We start from the raw sequence: 19,629 nt of genomic DNA, 5'->3' as shown, positions 1-19,629 counted from the left end.
GAGATTATATTCAGTATAGATAGATAATCTTCAACCTCTTCAAAGAGCTGTAGAAAATGGCCTTTAATCTAATTCAGAGTTCTGTGGTAGGGAGACATAATCGCTCCTGGCAACACTGATCTATTCTCGAGAGAATGTTGAGCACCAAAGACACTCCACCTGGAGTCTTTCTTCCTGGCAGAACTGGTCTTTGGGTAAAGAAATGCTCATACCTCAACTACTGACAGAGTTACAGAATATCCGTAAATGGATAAAACAGGACTGTCATATCCTGCCAAAATAGGGTAAGATAGTTTTGAAAAGTTTCTTGCCTTTGAAAATGGTATGTCAGTAACGTTAGGCCTTAGCCAATGTTGGTTCCTTCAATGCTGCAAATGGGACTTTGGGTGTTTACCCAGGTAGCCAGTTGTCTCTGTGATTTGTTACATGTTCTGGAAGTTGTTTGATTGCACTTCCTAATTACTCAGATAACATTATTTCCCTTCTCAGATCTTCGATGGGATTGAAGATTATATAAATGTAGTTACTTTCCTTTCATGACTTGGCCAAGTTATTTGTTATACAAGACTTAAGCTAGTTAGAATAGGATATTTGTATTTATTGTATATAATTTCATGGGTTTGTACTTATTGTATATAATTTCATAGTAGGCTTAGAACTCTCTTACTTAAACAAAAGGGGGAGATGCTGTGGGAGTTCCTTCCGCTCCTTCAGCCAATCGCCTCTGAGTTACCAGCCCATTGGGGCGTGGTTTCTCTCTCTTTAAAAAAAGCAGCGGCTGTCCTCCACTCCCTCTTTGGCTTCCGGCTCCGCTTCCGGCTCCTGGACTCCTTTCCTGTTCGCGCGGAGGGGCTGTTGTCTGGGACGGTAATCTGTAAGCTTTTTCCCCTTTGAATAAATAACCATTCTATTAATCATAATTCCAAACTGGTGTGGGATTGTCTGTGACTTACACCTTCACTCACCTTCCCCCGCATTTCTCACTCAAATGGGGTCTCATGATGCTTATTTGAATGGTGGGGGGTTGCCCCTTTATCATCTGCGTATATGATGTAGCTGGTGAAAATGGATGTGGGTGTGTGAGGGAAATGACCGCTGGGGGCAGGGGGAGAGGGAGAGAATGACCTGAGAGGGACACAGACTAGAATGCTCCCCATAACTCTGATAATGAGAAACTAACCCATGTTCTTCCAAAGAATGGAGCCCTGACACACTGAGTACTTTTTTAAAAATTACTTTTTATTTTTGTGTCTGTGTCTGTGTCTATGTATATACATGTGTGTGCTGACACCCTCAGAAACCAAACGAGGGTACTGGGTCCCCTAGAGCTGGCATTACAGGCAGCAGTGGACTGCTGGATGTGTGTGCTGGGAGCTGAACTCGTCCTCTGCTTGGGAGATGAGTCTGATGGTGCACGCCTTTAATCCCAGCACTCGGGAGGCAGCAGCAGGTGTTTCTTGTTGAGTTCGAGGCCAGCCTGGTCTACAGAACGAGGTCTAGGACAGCCAGCGGTACACAGAGAAACCCTGTCTTGAAAGCATAAGGACCTAAGTTCAAAGCTCCAGAACCCACATAAAACCAGACAGAGTGCATGGGCATTTGTAGTCTGGAGCGCCCACAGTGAACTCGGATCAGAACCTAGAGAACCCCAGAAGCAGTTGGGCCAGTGAGCCTGCAGTGCGGAGGAAAACAACAAAGAAACCCTGTCTCCAGAAAGCGGGAAATCGGGGATGGAGGCCATATGCTGCTTTCACACCTAAACACAAAGTCCCCACATTTATATATACACACTTACATTGCGCGCGCGCACACACACACACACACACACACACACACACACACACACTTCCTTCTGGGAATTGTCTTTGGGTCTTTGTTTGTGGAGAATCCTGCACTGCCTAAACTTGGTTAAGTAAATTCACAATCGTTTTCTCTTGCCAGTCTGTCTTTTTCTGTACAGCATTAGACATGACCCTTATGATGGGTGGCGGAAAGGTAGTATACCTTTGCATGATTTGGTGTGACACATACTTGTCATCCCAGCACCAGGAAGATTGAAGCAGGAAGATGATGAGTTGGTGGTCAGCCTGGGCTACCCTGGGCTACCCTGGCTAGATGCTCAGGAAACAAGCAAACGACAACAACAAAAACCCAAGAACAAAACGCATCTCCTCCCTACACAGGCCTGCACGTGACCCCTTGTCATGGATGAGAACATGCCTAACGCATCTCATCCCTACACAGGCCTGCATATGACCCCTTGTCATGGATGAGAACATGCCTACTTTGCTCTGATACCACCAGGGACACTCCTGAAGTCATCCACGTAGTAGGACCCGAAGGGATCCTCCTGTACCCGAAAGGTGAGGGATTTAATTGTTTTAAAGGGGCCTTCCATTAAGAACCTGTAATCAGCAATCAGTGAGGGAAAGTGTGGTGCTGAGAATTTCTCCGTGACTGTTGGCTGGGTGCATTCAGATGCCAGCCTCCCTCCCGAGTGCTGGGAGAATTTATCTTTGCTCTCTGACCTTAAGGCTTTCAGTTGGAGTGATTCTTCAGTTACACAATGGGAGAACTACCTGAGCAGCAGGATTAGTTAGTGGATCTAAGATTTGATAACATCTGAATTGCTACAGATGCTGGAATGGTGAGGTGGGAGAAGCTGAGAGATGTTTAAGTCGATTCAGATGGATTGGGTAAGCGTTCAGACGTGATAGGATGGAAGTGGGTGTGGGAGAAGCTTTTGGGTTCCCGTAGCTTAACGCTGCCTAGACATATTTCTTTAAAATAATTACAAGTTTGACATCTAAGTGTCAATATTGTCAAAGGAGGAGAACTCAGAAGCTCTGTTCAGCTTGATCTGCTGCCCCCCAAGATGCTGCCGCACTGAACTGGTAGTTGACTTATTTTAAACTAACTGGGAACTTCAACGGGACTTTGTCGGCAGGCTGCCAAATGGAATTCACTTCCCAAGAGTACCACAGCTGCCTCTGGAGAGCAGAGCCAAGCCTGTCCCAACCAAAGCACAGACTCAGCATAGTTAGGGTGAGGTGAGGGTCAAAGACAGGTGGCCGGGTGCCAGTCTGGACTTTGAGTCATGAACGAGGGTGTTGTCTGCCTCTTTTGGATGAATCCATGTGTGTGTTGGCGAACCTGATGGTCCTGGCCGTCCTGGAAAGGGTGGAGCAGGGGACTGGCCTCAAGGAAGGCCAAGGAACAAAGAACACAGGCAGAGTTAACATGTCCGAGGCCAACACCGTGGCACCCGTTTCCTCCTGTAGAAATGATATCAAGATGAGGGTGACACTTGGTGTAGAACACAGCAATAACATGGTAATTATTTGCTTCGACTGTTCTGAGTAAGTTGGGGCTACAAAGAAATATCAGAAGAATTTCCTTAATCTTGAGCGAGAAACTAAGCAAGAATAGCTTTCAAAACATCACTACAGAGGCTATGGAGATGGCCCAATCACACAAGCATTCGAACTCGAGTTGGATCCCCAGAGCTCAGGGACATTGAGTGACAAGCTTGGAAATCCAGTGCAGGGAGGTGAGGACAGATGGAGCCTGCCAATCTGGTGGGCAGCCAGTGCAGACCACTTGGTGGGATCCAGGTCAGTGAGAGAGACCTGTCTCTCAAAGCAAGTTGGGTGGCTCCCGAGGAATGACATCTGAGGTTGACCTTTGGCCCCTACACACACTCACACACTTGTGCCTGCCCCCACCCATGTGGAATTAGCACCAGAGGTTAAGGATGTAGCTCAGTGGAAAAGCTTAGAGTCCGGGGCGCTGGGCTTAATCTTTGATCACACATACACACATACAGAAACAAACACACACAAAAAACCTCTCAAAAATAATAAGCAAAAAAAGGGCAGTAACCGATAAAGTGGGCATCATCAAAATCAAACACTTGACACTTCAAAGGACATCATGAAAAAATGAACAATTCACATAATGGGAAAAAGTTTTGAAAATCATGTCTAAAATAAATGAAGATACAGTTCAATAACAGAAAGGATACATGCTTCAGTTTACAATTGGGTGAAAGCATGCATGCGGGTAGAGCACTCATACATATACAATAGAAAAATGTAAAAATAGACCAAAGACATAAATGGACATTTCTCTAAAGAAGATTTGTAAAATACTATAAACACAGGGGAAAGTGCTCCACGTCCTTCGCCTCCAAGGAAGACTTCAAGTGTAGACACCGAGAGAGCCTTTCACACACTCTAGAGTGGGCACACCTTTAAAAAAGTAAAGAAATAAATAATAAAAAGTGTCAGCAAGTACGTGAAGAAGTCCTGTCCTTAGACTTTTTTGGTAAAAATGTAAACCAGTACTGTCACTTTGGGGAACAACCTGACAGTTCCTGAAGAGTTTGAAAATAGAGCTATGTTGACAACTGAGGCTTAACCTTAGCTGAGGGTTGCCTGCATTCGCAGGGCCTGAGTGAGGGCCCATCTCACTGCGGGTGGTGCTGTCCCTAGGCAGGTGAGCTTCGTCTCAATAACACGGTAGCTGAACAAACAATTTTCCTCTATTGTCTCTACCTCGGTCCCTGTCTCTAGGTTCACACCTTGAATTCCTTATGTTGTGGGGGAATCTTTTTTTGTACACTGGGAAGCTGTGTCTCTGCCAAGGCATCTTCTGATTGGTTTAATAAAGAGCTGGCTGCTCAGTAGCTAGGCAGGAAAGAATGGAGTGGGACTTCTGGGAAGAAGAGAGGCGTGATTTGCCATCCATACACAGAGGAAGAGGGAAGTACAGTACGGAGGAGAGGTAACCAGTCACGTACAGAATATAGATTAATATGAGTGTGTTAATTTAAGTTTTAAGAGCTAGTTGGGAACAAGCCTAAGCTAAGGCTAAGCTTTCATACTTCATAAGAAGTCTCCGTGTCATTATTTGGGAGCTGGTGGTCCAGAGAAAGTCCGACTACAAGTATAAACCAAATAATCCCTGAATTACTTTTGTCCTGTATTTCATCACAACAGCGTAAGTCAAATTTGATCATTACCATCTATGTTAATTTGTTAGTTACCTTTCTCATTACCGTGACAGATATGTGACAGCGGCTAGGTCGGTCCACAGCACTGGGAAGGTATGGTAGAAAGGAAGCAGAGTGAGCAGGGGCCAGAGCTTCACCGACCCCCCTTCCCTCACTCCCTACCCCGCCTGCATCCTTTACTCTATCCACACATGCCCCACAGTCCATGGACTGGAGCCCTCCTCATTCAGGGTGAGCTTCCTCTCCGAGGTAATCCTCTCGGAGATGCCCTTCCAGAAGCGCCCAGAGGTGTGCCTCACAGTCTCCCGTGCGATTCTAAATCCGCTCCATTGACAGGGAGATGAACCAGCAAGCTGTGGGGCCCAGGTGTTCCACTTCTAAGTCTATACTTTTGTTATGTTTTTCTTTGTTTTTCAAGACAGGGTTTCTCTGTGTAGTCCTGGCTGTCCTGGAACTCACTCTGTAGCCCAGGCTGGCCTCAGACTCACAGAGATCCCCCTGCCTCTGCCTCCCGAGTGCTTGGATTAAGAGCATATGCCGCCATATCCAACTAAATATATACTTGAAAAGATTAGTTTGTTTGTTTGACTTAAATTCATTTTACTTTCTGTGTACGGGTATTTTGCCTGAATGTTTGTGTGCCACTCGCACACCTGGCTCTGGTGGAGGCCAAGAGGGGGTCAGACTTTCTGGAAGTGAACTTAGGGACAGTTGACAGCTGCTCTGTGCTTGCTAGGATCAAACTTGGGTCCTCCAGGGGAGCAGCCATGCTCTTAACTGCTGAATCATCTCTACAGCCCTGGTTGTTTGTTCGTTTGTGTGAATATATGAGGCATTCATATACTGTGGTAGTTTAAATGTAATTGGCCCCTATAATCTCATAGGGAGTAGCACTGTTAGGAGGTGTGGCTTTGTTGGAGTGGGTATGACCTTGTTGGAAGAAATGTGTCACTGTGGAGGTGAGCTTTGAGGTTTCCTATGCTCAGGATACCACCTTGTGTCTCAATCGACTTCCTGTTGCCTGCAAGATGTAGGACTCTCCGCTCCTTCTCTAGCACCATGTCTGCCTGCATGCTGCCATGTTCCCTGCCTTGGTGATAATGGACTGAAGCTCTGAACTGTAAGATGCCACCTCAATTAAATTTTCTATTTGCAGAGCAGTGGTGCTCACAGTTTTAATCCCAGCACTTGGGAGGCATTGGCAGGCGGATCTCTGTGAGTTCGAGGCCGGCCTGGTCTACAAAGAGAGTTTCAGGACAGTCAGGACTGTGACACCAGGAGACCATGTCTCAAAAAACCAAAAAGAAAAAAAAAAATTTCTTTATAAGAGTTATGTGGTCAAGATGTCTCTTCGCAGCAACTGAAACCCTGACTAAAGCAGGAATGTGGGTGTGTTCACTTGTGCACAACCAAGGAGTGAAGGGGCGAGGTCGATCGGTAATTAAAAATCAGCCAGACTAGCTTAATACAAAAGATACAGCTTTAATAAACAGAAGGAAGACTTACACCAGAGTCCCAACGGTCCATCCAGAACACAAGAGCCAAGCGAGGGGGGTGGGGGAGCGCACCGCCAGGTTTATAGATAAATTTTTGCCTATACGCCCCACGCACAGAATGTGATTGGCTGAACTCCCCTATCAAAGGAGGACTGAAGAGAACCCCTCCTGATTTAGTCCTTTAGGAAAGCTTTCTCCCTGAACCTGGAGCCTGCACTTTCTCAGTCAGCTCCAGCTATCCTCCTCTCTCCACCCCTCTCAGACTTAGGGTTGCAATATGTGTGTACAATATGCCTGCCTTATGACTTGAGTGCTGGGACATGAATTCACTCTGGTTCTCAAAATGGCTCAGCGAGTTCTCTTAACTGCTGGATCATTTCTCTAGCACCTAAGTATGTGCCTAACTGAAATGAAGACCTATCTTTCTGCAAAAACTTGTATGTAGGTGTCATAGATGCATCATACATGATGGCCCCAAAGTGAAAGCAGCTAAAGTGTCCACCAATTGACACAACGCAGTAGGTCCGTCCAGCAAAGGATCAGTAAGTAAGAAGAAGCGATGCATTGTGGGTGTGCTGCAGCAGGTGTGGCTTTTAAAACTCTGGGCTTTCTGAAAGAAGCGGAGTTTGAGAAATGTCCCGTGTAATCCTGGACATTTGAATACGAAGTTCCCGGTTGGTGAGGCAGTTTTGGGGGTTTAGAAGATGCAGCCTGGCTGGAGGAAGCGTGTCCCCAGGTGTGGGCTTTGAGATTAAAAAGCATCCTTGCCTACTTCCAGTTCCCTCTCTCTGCTACACGTGTGTGGTAGAGATGTGAGCTCTCAGCATCCAGATCCAGCCGCCATGTTGCTTGCTACCCCCGCCTCCCTGCCCCGCCTCCCTGCCCCGCCTCCCTGCCCCGCCTCCCTGCCCCGCCTCCCTGCCCCGCCTCCCTGCCCCGCCTCCCTGCCCCGCCTCCCTGCCCCGCCTCCCTGCCACGCCTCCCTGCCACGCCTCCCTGCCACGCCTCCCTGCCCCGCCTCCCTGCCCCGCCTCCCTGCCCCGCCTCCCTGCCCCGCCTCCCTGCCACGCCTCCCTGCCACGCCTCCCTGCCACGCCTCCCTGCCACGCCTCCCTGCCACGCCTCCCTGCCCCGCCTCCCTGCCCCGCCTCCCTGCCCCGCCTCCCTGCCCCGCCTCCCTGCCACGCTGCATTCTTCTCTCTCTGGAACTGTAAGCTCCAATGAGCTCTTCTTTCTGTAAGTTACCTTGCTCATGGTGCTTTATCCCAGCAATATAAATGTAACTAATACAAATAAACCCAACCAAAATGTGGAGGGTTTTTGTTTGTTTTCTGACTCACACACCGCCCAGAGCAGAATTTCTGACACCAGGTGTCTGTGTGAGAGTTTCCCCCCACACCAAGCAGCTCTACAGTTTACCTCAGTAGCATCAGGCCTCGTAGGTTGAAGGCCCTGATCCACAGAGCTCTCTCTACTCACGTTAGCTTCTTCTTGCATGCTTCGGGTTGCAGCTTGTGTTACAACTAAGCAGCTATTAATCGGGGTTCCCACAGTCTCCCCTTATGTTAGTTTGCTAGTGTGCTGGATGGAATTCCAGGATACAGGGGATCTGTATTGAGCTATTCATCACAAAGCTACAGAAGAGATACAATGGTCAAGGTACCGAGGCAGCGGCTCAGAAAGTTTAATACTCCTTCTGTCTGTCATTGGGGAACGTCCCTCCAGAAGCTGTTCTAGCCAGTGTTTTTATGTTTCTATCGGAGTACAGCTGATTCCATTGGGTATTGGTGATGAAGTCAACCTTTGACCTCTTTCCCCTCCCTAGCAGATGGGGGTGGAAAGCTCAGAGGCTAAGCATGTGATGTCTTGCCTGGTACAGCTCGACTCCAGGCTGAGACTGCAGTAGTCTCCAGTCTTCTTAGGCCGGAGACATCCTCACCTAGGGTTCCCGAGACTTTCCAGGGCTATATGCCAGAAACCAGGGTCCAGCAGTAAATATGTGTTTCTTCTTGTTGTTGATATATCACAATTTCAGTGTCCACATTCTGGCCACAGAACCTTACAGCAAAATGTTACAAACTACAGAAGATACTGGCATGTAACTAGAACAGCTTCCACTTCTCAGTAGTCTGGCCATTGTCGTAGGGTGTGACAGTGTCTCCCAGTTTGTTCACTTGAGCCTGGAGGCCTCTATTCTGCTTTCCAGGGTTCAAAGGCAAGAGTGGTATCTGTAAGATGCACCTCCACCTTGTCAGGGGTTCCTAAAGTTGAACCAAGAGAGTTATCTCTAGCTCTGAGCATCCTTCAAGTGTTAAGGAACGCCAGAGTCCCACCTAATCATGTTCCTTTATACTCAACTACTATCCTGTTTCTACTTATATCCAAACCTTCCCCCTCTGAGGGACATGAGACCACTGAACTGATCTAGAATACAAGAGCACCTGTGTATAATCCCCAGAAGTCATGTTAAAAAAGCTGGGCAGGCAGGTGCTCAGAACCCCAGTACTCAGGAGGTAGAGAAAAGCAGTTCCTCAGCTTCACTGGCTAGCTCGCTTAGACTAATAGACCAACGAGAGACTCTGCCTCAAAGCTCCAGCTGCATGGCTCCTGAGGAGCAGACCCAGGTTGACCTCTGGCCTCCACATATGTGTCTATGCACACATATACAGGTGTACCTTCCACACACATGTACCCACATGCACACACACATATACACAAATGATTTCATGTTTCGATTATTCAGTCAACAGAAATGAAAGGTGGACATCAAGTGATGTGCCAGAGATTTCCCTGTGTGGTGCACATAAATGTTCCCCACGTGTAGCGTACACAGATGTTCTACAATTTAATCAGTTACCCAAAGAGGCCCCCGTTGTCTCCTTATCTACCGTCCCTTTGCTCTGGAGACAGGGTGGCTTGCAGACTGTGCAAGGGTCTCCAGAGCTCATAGTGGAGTTGACTGTGGGGCTCTCCAGCAGATCACATGGAGAGAGGAGTCCCTTCCGCAGGCCAGCAGATAGCTGTCTCTCCCTGCAGGCAGCAAATGGCTGTCCCTCCCTGCAGGCAGCAGATGGCTGTCCCTCCATGCAGGCAGCAGATGGCTGTCCCTCCCTGCAGGCCAGCAGATGGCTGTCCCTCCCTGCAGGCCAGCAGATGGCTGTCCCTCCCTGCAGGCCTCCCGATGACTGTTGGGCTGAGGCAGGAAGCCTGCCTTGCCTAGCTCCGTCCTCACCTGTTTCCTGGAGCCTCTCTGCAGTCACTAGCCCTGTGCCACCCTTAGGGTTTCCCTGAGTTCTGGTCCGTTTCCTGCTGGGATGTAAAACCGGTCGCCATCCTTGCTTAAGTGACAGAAAGGACAGAAGGACCTGACTGTGGAGGACAGACGGAAGAGCATACCACGGTGACGTTTGGTAGAGAGTGGGGTGAAGATGTGGTTCCTACAGAAGGTGACGTCTGGCTATTAGCAGCTGTGCTGAATCAAGAGCGAACATGAGGGACTGGGAAAATGGTTGACTCAACAAACTGCCTCCCCTTAAGCATGAGGACCTGATTCTGTTACCCAGAAGCCATGTCAAAAAAAAAAAAAAAAAGTCCAGGTGCAGTGTTGCATATCTAAGATCCTAGTTCTGGGAAGAAGAGGCCGGGGATTCCACAGCTTGCTAGCCAGTTAGTCCAGGAGAAAGGGCAAGCAGAAGGTCCAGTGCGAGACTCTGTCTCAAAACATAAAGATGGAAGCAATTTAAAGAGACATCTGATGTGACCTCTGGCCTCCACAAGCACACACAGACACACACACAGAGACACACAGGAGGCAGAGGCAGGAGGATCCCTACAAGTCGGAGGGCAGCCTGGATTGCATAATGAGTTCTAGGTCATCCAAAATTAACAAAACAACACAAATACTGGCCTTTTTCAAATGCAAGGGTTTTTTTTCTTTGTTTTAGGTTTTTGAGACAGGGTTTTATGTAGCCTACCAAGTTGACCTCCCCTAGCCTGCTAAGTAGCCAAGGATGATTGAGAACGCTTGCTACAGACAGCCTCTCAAGTGCTGCATCACGCATGTTCACTATTGTCCCTGGCCTTGGGTCGTAGCTTCTGCAGGAGCTCTCCCTACCGTCGGGGCTCCACCTGGGCGGGAGAAGACAAAAGCAAACCTCACTTTCTAAGGACACAGGAGAGAGCCCCAGACCAAGAGCAGGTGATCATCATAAAAAAGACCACAGCTATCGCGTGGCAGAGGGCGTGGCGACAGAAAACACCGTAGAAAGTGCAGCGGCTCAGCAAAACTATTGGCTAATAATTTATTTTCATTAAGAAAAGAAAAACATATCCTTGGTAACGTGCCAGTTCTCTGCAAGCTGATTCCTAACAAGTCTTTCTCTGGGAAAAGAGATAATTAAAATCGCTCTGAAGCCTTTGCTACTTAACTATAGTAGTCTTTATGGCTGTCCACAAACACTCTGGTTCTCTTTTCTTCCTGACTGATGGTGGTTTGTTTGAGGTTTTTTTTTTTTTTTGACAGAATGCAAATTCGTTTGGACTCAGAGGATAAAGTCCTGAGTGCTGTGATTAGAGGTGTGTGCCAGCAAACCCAGTTTCTGCAACACTTGGGCTGGAACACCAGGCCTTGTGAATGCTAAACATGCATTCTACAAAATGAGCTACACCTGTCCTGTGGTAGTCATGGTTTCCCACCTGCTTGAAGGTGGCACTGCATCAATGGCTCTGACCGACAGACTGTGAGTGGTCACACTGAAGGTCGGAGTGCCCTCCCAGTCTTCCAGTTGTGCAGATTGCTCTGTCAGCCTGGAGCTCACAGCAACAGTGACATGACCGTGGGTAATGACTAGAAATGCAAGCGCTGCCTGGCACCCCAGCAGAACCTCGTGTGGCCTGGTTGGAAGACTGCGACCTGAAACTCACTTTGTTCAGTCCTGTCGGGGAAGGTGGCCCTCTGAGCATGACCATCTCCATCTTCTTCAGACCTTTTAGGGGCTTTGTCTTCATCCTGTAAGTGATGCCTGCTTGCAAGAGCAGGCCTCCTTTTAGAGAAGGAGAGGCTGTGGCGGGTCACTAGACCCTCACCTAAGATTCTAGCCACGCCTCACAGACGTCTGTGTGCAGTTCTGTCCTAATTACACGAGATGTCCTGGAGTATAAAGGCTGAGGGGGGCTAATGAGAGGGAGGTGAGCTCTGGGCATGCAACTGTAGGGGAGCCACCATTGGTGCTGTGTAGCTACCTTCCGTGGGGCGGCACTGGGTCACCCATGCTCCTGCCTGCAGCCCTCTCCCATGCTCTGCAAGGACCCCCAATAAACTCATTGGTTCCTCAGAGTGAACTTCGATGGAATCGTACTTTGGTTTGTTGCTGAGACCGTATGCTGGGGAGGGGTGTAGATGCTTTCTAAACGTCTCCTTGGAGAAAGAACTCTCCCAACATGAGCCTCTTCCGAGGCTGGCTTCGTGGCGTTCAGTTGGTAAAGAGTGGCTGTTTGGGAGTGTGGCTGAGAACAAGGTGTCTCCCATAGCTCATTTGTTGGTATAATAAACTCAAGAGTCAGGTCTTAAATCATTGCGCTTATAAAGATCCCGAGAGATGAAGTGTTCTTTTCGCCCTCCCAGCTTACTGGCAAGAAGCAGAACTGGGACAGGAGCTTAGGCTTTCTGAATAGAAAACTCCCTCCGGGTGTATGCTACATGGAAGCCACCTGTCGCGGGCTGCGAACACAAGTAATCTTATCCTGCGTAATAACTCCAGTGTCCCCTCTTCCTGGATTCGTCACTCCCGCGCCCTCTCGTCTCTCCTTTTCTATTTTCTCCAAGAAGTAGGCCGGGCGAAACTCTCCCCATGTTCCTCTGCTTCGAGGTAATTGCTGCTCTCCCACGTACCAGGAGAGAATAGATAGTTGACGTGCAGCCTCTGCAGGGTGTGTTCAGCACCTTGTTCACACTGCGACGCCGTGGATCTATTTTAAGAGCAGGAAGCTAGGCACAAGGCAAGTTCTTAAACAGTCTTCGTTAATAACTTCTGGATGGTTGTGGAGGCCGAGAAATGCAGGCCCATTCACCTTGTCAGACAGACAAGAGAGACAGGCAGAACCGCACCTTCTAACACAGGAGGTGGCTGCCTGGCCCCTTTTGAAGTTAAAATAGCTGGGGCGCCATCCTGACAGGTGGTCAGGATATGCAAATGTGCTTCGCCTCCTTTCTTTTGTAACTATGAGGTCACCTGGGGAAGGGCAGTCTTTTAGTACCTGACATGGGGGGGGGGCTTCTCGTTACCTAGGCAACAGAATGCTGATAATGGGCAGTCTCAGAGTTGACTGTGTGAGTTAACCTTTTGCAGCGTGTTAATAAAGCCTTTTGTTACCTTCTCCCCCAGTTTACGCTGGCCTAAAAGCTGTGGAAAAATAAACACGGGTGATTTCAGGGTCTGAGTGCTTCCTGAAATACCCTCCCGATACAGTCTTACATTTTCTGTCTCATTATTTTTATATCTTCTTCAATGTCCCATGCCCCTACACTGCTAAGAGGTGATTTTGTTGAGGCCGGTCCTCAACAGTGGGTAGGATCTAAACTTCTGTTGACCCATCCGCCACTTCCTCATTCTGAAAAGATACTAGAGTCACTGCATCTCAGTCCTTCTTGGGAGGGGAGGAGCAGGTCCCCACGCAGTTGGAGCGGTTCCTCCACAGATGCTGGCTAGTCTGCAGAGCTGAAGTCAGGTCAGCCGGAATTACCCTGCTGTTTTTGTCTTTTGGCTTGGATGTAGGAAGTGGTCAATACGAATTCATTCATAAATCTCAGTTTTACCATTGACAAACTAGTTTTGGGTAGGTTTTATCTTCTTGGTGGGTCCTTCGGCTGAGTGCTTCTGGTCCATCTGCTGAGCATTCCAGTGAGTCCTCTAACATAACGCTGCCGGGGTCTCTTCATGTTACCTTATTTTAATTGCTCTTCCTTTATTCCCCTTTTATATTACACTGACAGCTCGATGACACTCCTGTAGTCCGGTAAACCTCAACCCTGAGCAAACCAGGACTGTTGGTCATTCTAGATGGTGTGTTCCCCCAAAAGTGTGTGCATGTGTATGTAACGATATGGAAAGTGTGTGCATGTGTATGTAACGATATGGAAAGTGTGTGCATGTGTATGTAACGATATGGTGAAAGACTCCCGTGAGGGCGTCTTCCCTCGGGAGAGACCCCGTGCCCAAAGATCAGTCGAAAACACGCAGCCGGATGCAACAGCAAGAGGTTTATTGGATGATATGCAGGTACCTGGGGCGACAGAGTCTCTCGGAAGACTTGCGCGCCTGCAGGTTGGGGATGGGGGTTCTTATAGGAGAGCAAAAGCGCAGGTACAGAAGCAAAAAAAGGCTTTCATTTCATTGGTCAATTTAAATAAGGCTACGCTGAGTGGCACATTCCTGATCTTTTACCTAAATACCAAGGAGGGGGTTGTCCAGACCCACCTGGATACCAAGGAGGGGGTTGTGCTACCTGTTTTTCTTATCTCTTCCTGCCTTCCTAGCTTGGCTGGCGACTAGATGTCTGATTGCACAGCCCCTGACTCGTGAGAGCTCCGTGACTCAGGCCTCGCAATCCTCTTTCTTTGTTTCTATGGCCAGTCCATAAATCCCTGTCTTGCAGCCAGATAAGGCTGTCCTTGCTCTAATCTCAGGTATCTTTGTTCAGCATTCCGGAGGTTCTGAATTAAGCTTGTTATTTGCTCAGCATTCCGGAGGCCCTGAACTCCGGAGGCCCTTAATTAAGCTTGCTATCTGAAAACCTTTGCAAAACGTTATAACTGTAGTTAAAACGAGTTGGGGTCCTTCAATGGAAAGTGTGTGCACGTGTATGTAACGACATGGAAAGTGTGTGCACGTGTATGTAACGACATGGAAAATGTGTGCGTGTGTATGTAACGATATGGAAAGTGTGTGCATGTGTATGTAACGACATGGAAAGTGTGTGCGTGTGTATGTAATGATATGGAAAGTGTGTGCGTGTGTATGTAACGATATGGAAAGTGTGTGCGTGTGTATGAACGACATGGAAAGTGTGTGCACGTGTATGTAATGATATGGAAAGTGTGTGCGTGTGTATGTAACGATATGGAAAGTGTGTGCGTGTGTATGTAACGATACGGAAAGTGTGCACGTGTATGTAACGATATGGAAAGTGTGTGCGTGTGTATGTAACGATATGGAAAGTGTGTGCGTGTGTATGTAACGATATGGAAAGTGTGTGTGTGTGTGTATGTAACGATATGGAAAGTGTGTGCGTGTGTATGTAATGATATGGAAAGTGTGTGTGTGTATATGTAACGATATGGAAAATGTGTGTATGTAACGATATGGAAAGTGTGTGTGTGTGTGTGTGTGTGTATGTAACGATATGGAAAGTGTGTGCACGTGTATGTAATGATATGGAAAGTGTGTGCACGTGTATGTAACGACATGGAAAGTGTGTGCATGTGTATGTAATGATAGCTAAATACTTAATTTAGTGGTGGCAAAGGAAGTATTGCAAAACAAGCATGGCAAAAAATGGAGCTGAGCAGAATGGGGTATTTGTTGCACGAATAATAAAAATTCAGAGAAAGATATTGGGGTTCAACCTGAAGATCAGAAAAGAAAGCAGCCAGCCACTAGAGAGTTCTTATCTCTGTGAAATCTTCAGTCTGAAAGAGCAAGTTCCTGTTTCATCCTGCCTTATGTTCTTCTCTTGTGCTGGGATTAAAGGCATGCACTACCACCACCCGGTTTCTATGGCTAACAAGTGTGGCTGTTTTGCATTCTGATCTTCAGGCAAGCTTTATTTATTAAAATACAAATGAAAGTCATTACAGGGTAGAGACTCATTGTCCTACAAAAAAATCTGACTCAGGGAATGTTCAGAAGAGACTTGTTTCCGCAGGCTTTCCTAGGTGGGGGAAGTCCAAGCAGGTCTGAACCCCAGCCCTCCGACAGCCCCAGCCTTCTGACATCAATGAGATGCATACCCAGGAAGTAGACTCACGCTCTGGGCCTGGGTGGGTGTTTGACACTGGTATCCACAGTACTTGTGGCCTCCAGCATACATTCAAATGATGCACAAGAATTTTTTCCTTAAAAGTAGAGATCAGGAGGTTTGTTTCCCCATTTTTTCCATCTTTTTTGGTCCTCCTGGGTCCTGTGGTCCCTGTATCCTTATGTTGGAAACTGTCTACAAATCATCTAGATTTGTGTACGTTCTGACTTTCCAGGTTGTGATTTCCCTCTGACTAAATCTTTCTGTGTCTAAGCTTTCTACACTGTAAAGTGTGAGTGAATGAAACACCTGCCTCCCTCAGTTCACATAAATAATATATGGAAGAAATGGACTGTTATCACCTGTTTTATTATTATTATTATTATTATTATTTACCATTGACACTGAGCAACTGTCTTCTTCCACAAGCAAGTTGTTAGTCGACTTTTTGGATTTCCTGACTTCTCTTTGACTTGGGTCAGTGATTCCCCATGGCTTGCCCGCAGCTCTCTGAGGCAATCTCACAGTGAGCAGTGAGTGGCTAGGAGACCATCATCTTCACAGCCTGCATGCATTTAGGGTGTATTAACCTCGACCAGGAGATATTCCTTAGCTAGGGAGAGTAGTGGACTATTTCTCAGAGCCTCTACTGAAAATGCATATGATTACTGGGTGTTACTGTGTGCACGCCTTTAATTCCAGCACTCGGGAGACAGAGGCAGGCAGATCTCTGTGAGTTCGAGACCATCAATTCCTAGTTCCCCAGGATGGATTTGGAGATAGATTTCTTTAAAAAAAAAATCATTAAAAGGGTTGGGGACATAGATCAGTTAGGAGAGTGTCAAATGACATACACCAAGCCCTGGGTTCCTTCCTCTGCACCACATAAATGGGGTGTGGTGATACGTGCCTGGAATTCCAGCACTCAGAGGTAGAGGCCAGGAGAACCAGAGACTCACGGTCGTCCTTACTGCGTGAGAGCTTGCTCAAAGCTAAATAAATCTAGTAGCCATCACATATAGGCAATCAGGTCAGTGTGGACCCCGTTAGTGTGTAATAACCATCACACTTAGGTAACAGGGTTGGTGTGGGTCCCATTAGTGTGCTTAGTGTCCTTATAAAACAAAGGGATTACTATAGCTAAGCACTGAAGGAAGACCATGTGACGCTGCAGACAGAAGAGGCAGGGTGCTGCTGACACCCGGGCCTAGTCGTTCAGCATCTGTGAGGCTGAGGAAGACTACGGTCTAATCCACGCAGGACTTGGCACTTCCTTAAGGCAGCCCTGGAAGTCTGATCACCTTCTTACTCTTGTCATGGATTATTATTATTATTTTTTTAATTGAAGCCCTTAGGACTAAATCCCAGCTAAGTTTCTTTAATTCCCTGTTCTTTCTCAAATCCTTTTAAGAAAAAATCCCAAAACCTCAGCCTACAGAACTCAGAGAGGAGGAAAGAATGAGCTGCCGCTGAAACCCTGTGCTGAACAGTGATATTTGACTGATTCTCGTCAGAGATTTATTAGCGATTATCTTCACAGATTAGGAAACTGAAGGCCAGAGGTTACTCGTTAACTAAAGTACTCAGCATTCAACAAGTGCTTATTAAGCATCTCTTGAGGTCACTGTTGGCACACATTGTAATTCCAGCTCTTTGGAGGCAGACAGCATGTTTGTTACAAGTTTGAGATAGCAGGGTCTAGGCCAGCCGGAGAGACATAGTGAGACCCTGTCTTAAAATGAACAAAAGAAATACCTTCCCATGTCTAATAGGAAAAGACATCAAACAGGCCTAGTGGTTTTGTAGGAGCTCTGAGCAAAGGCTCATGTATCTCTAGTCAAAGCGGGACACCGGAGGTCTCACCACATGTGAGGTAGGCCCTGAAGGATCAGATAGCAGTGAGCCAGGCAGAGCAGAGAGGAGCTGGGGTGGGGTGGAGTGTGTGTGTGTGTGTGTGTGTGTGTGTGTGTGTGTGCACGCGCGCACGTGCATGTGTGCCTTCCTCCAGGCAGGAAGAGGATGTCAGACCCCACTTTATTTTTCCTTAGGGAATAAGCCTAGAAATCTCCCATCCCAGTGGGAGACTTGAGTGTATTCTTTGCCTACTATTTGTCTGTGGTACACATTGCATTTAGATTATCAAAGCCCCTTTTCTTTTTGTTTTTAATATGCATTTTTATTTTTTTGTTTGCCTCAATTTTTTTATGCAAACATATATTGTGCATCCAAGTCTTTTTTTTTCTCTGCCACAGAAGCCAGACTGTCAAAATATCTGTTCCCGTTCAAATGCGGAAGGGGACAGCTTCTCTCACTTGAAGGCCTCCCAGACCGTTTGTTTGTAGGTGAACACATTCCTCTCTGGCTCTTTCATTGCCCTATTTTCCTGGTGACAAACAGAAACCAAAACACCAAAAACCAGGGCTTGAACCGTGACACCGTAATTGGAGGACTTGCTGCCGCCTGGGTTGTATCCTCTTGCTCTCATCTTTTCTCTTGGTTCTGTCTCTTAGATAGGGTCTTGCTCATGTTGGCCGAGATCTCACTACACAGCCCAGGTTGGACTGGAACTTGTGATCTGTGTCCTCATCTCCCCAGTGTTGGGCTGATGGATGCACACCACCGCGCCGGTTTCATTCTGTTTGGCGCCAGGCTGGTTAGAAGCCTCCAGGCTGCCCCACAGGATCAGGCCGAGTAATATTTGCAGTGTTACGTTTTTAGATCACAGAGCCTTTTGAAGAACCCTCATTTAAACACCCGGGGCCGTCCCGTGGATGCTTCTTGTTAAAACAGGTAAAAGGTATTCAAGATGGCTCTTCCCCAAATCTGAGCCCAGTAAAAATGACACAAATGAGCTTAACATGTCGTGACTGAAGGGGAGATGGAAGAAGACAGGTCCAGGCCAGAGAGCTGAGTGGAAGGCACAGACAGCCTCCTGGAGATCCCTCCTCCCCCGGAAGCTTCAGTCCCATGGAGGTGTTTATGAAACAGATTTGTTCACGGTGTAATGTCTGTGTTCTCTTACCCAGAGAGAGGCTGCCCTGTCATTTGTGGGAGGCTTTGCCCTTGGAGCATGCTCTGAGTCTTTCAAACCAAGACTACATGTTTGCCTGATTGTAAAAAATGTCCTCTGAGTCACACGTTCTGATCCTAGGAGCTGAGCCTCAAAGGGCCAGAGAAGTCGCCCCCAGGCACAGTCGCCTGTCCTGTGTGTTCCTGACTTCACCAATGGGACTGCAAAGATCTCAGGAGGCTGTACTGCTTGGCGTGGCCTGAGCCTCTGTGCCGAACTCACTCCAGGGGGAGCGTGGTGAGCCTGTTTGGACTTGGGACGCGGAGGCTCTCAGGGTGAGAGAGCTTCACTTAGCTGTACAGTTGGGGCTGGAAAATTCTCCAGGAGTTGAGGGGGCTGTAGGGAAGGTTTTGTGCCTCTCTCGGTCAGTCTTAGGCCCTTTTCGCCATCCCTCTGCCTTTCTCCTAGGATGGGTCCGCTCTTTTTATCCCCTTTTGCTGGCCGACTGATGAATTCCTTAGTCTGAATCCAGAGACAGCTAGTGCAAATGATCTTGCCTTTGAATAGAGCCCACTGCAGGACACACCTTTATGAGCCATCAGCTATTCTGCCGCAGACCAGGTGGCTACTTTTGGTCCGTCCAGTCCTTAGTCACGTGAGTCACTCTGCAGGCGTCAGCCCACTGTGACTCCTCTGATTCTGGGGGCTGTGGATTTGGCTCTTCCTATTAGAAGCAGCTGTTGAGTAACAGAGTCCCTGGGATACTGAATGCCTGATTTGCCTGGGCAGTCAGCACTCAGATTTCCTTATCTGCAGTAAAGGACCACAGTGTAATTTATCTCACAGGGCTGCAATGGAGCGAATAGAGGCTTCGGTGAAGTAAAGGCTCAGGCGAAGGTGCTTTGTAACCCATTACATATTATACCAATGATACCGTTATCAAAAGGGATAACCCCCGGAGTCGTTTTTATTTATTTGGTTTTGTAGAAAGGTTGCCTGGTTGACTGGGAAGGGAACAATGGTGAGGAACTTGGGGAGGAAATCTCGGGTCTGCTAAGTAAGGGCTATTCCCAGTGACCTACCAGGGGGCTCTC

General features: G+C 47.7%; 1 protein-coding gene across 1 annotated transcript in view; it reads left to right on the top strand.

The window, feature by feature from the left end:
* Nucleotides 1–11,134: 11,134 nt before the first annotated feature.
* Nucleotides 11,135–19,629, top strand: part of Znf326 (zinc finger protein 326) — a 73,681-nt gene continuing 65,186 nt past the window's right edge. The window contains exon 1 of the mRNA XM_085691543.2: nucleotides 11,135–11,520. The gene's annotated coding sequence lies outside the window, so the exon portion shown is untranslated. The remainder of the gene's footprint in view (nucleotides 11,521–19,629) is intronic.

Source organism: Myodes glareolus, chromosome 8 (genome assembly GCF_982192425.1).
Source record: "Myodes glareolus chromosome 8, mMyoGla1.1, whole genome shotgun sequence".
Lineage (NCBI taxonomy): Eukaryota > Metazoa > Chordata > Mammalia > Rodentia > Cricetidae > Myodes > Myodes glareolus.
The sequence above is the reverse complement of the archived record's forward strand: the minus strand, read 5'-3'. Positions and strand labels throughout refer to the sequence as shown.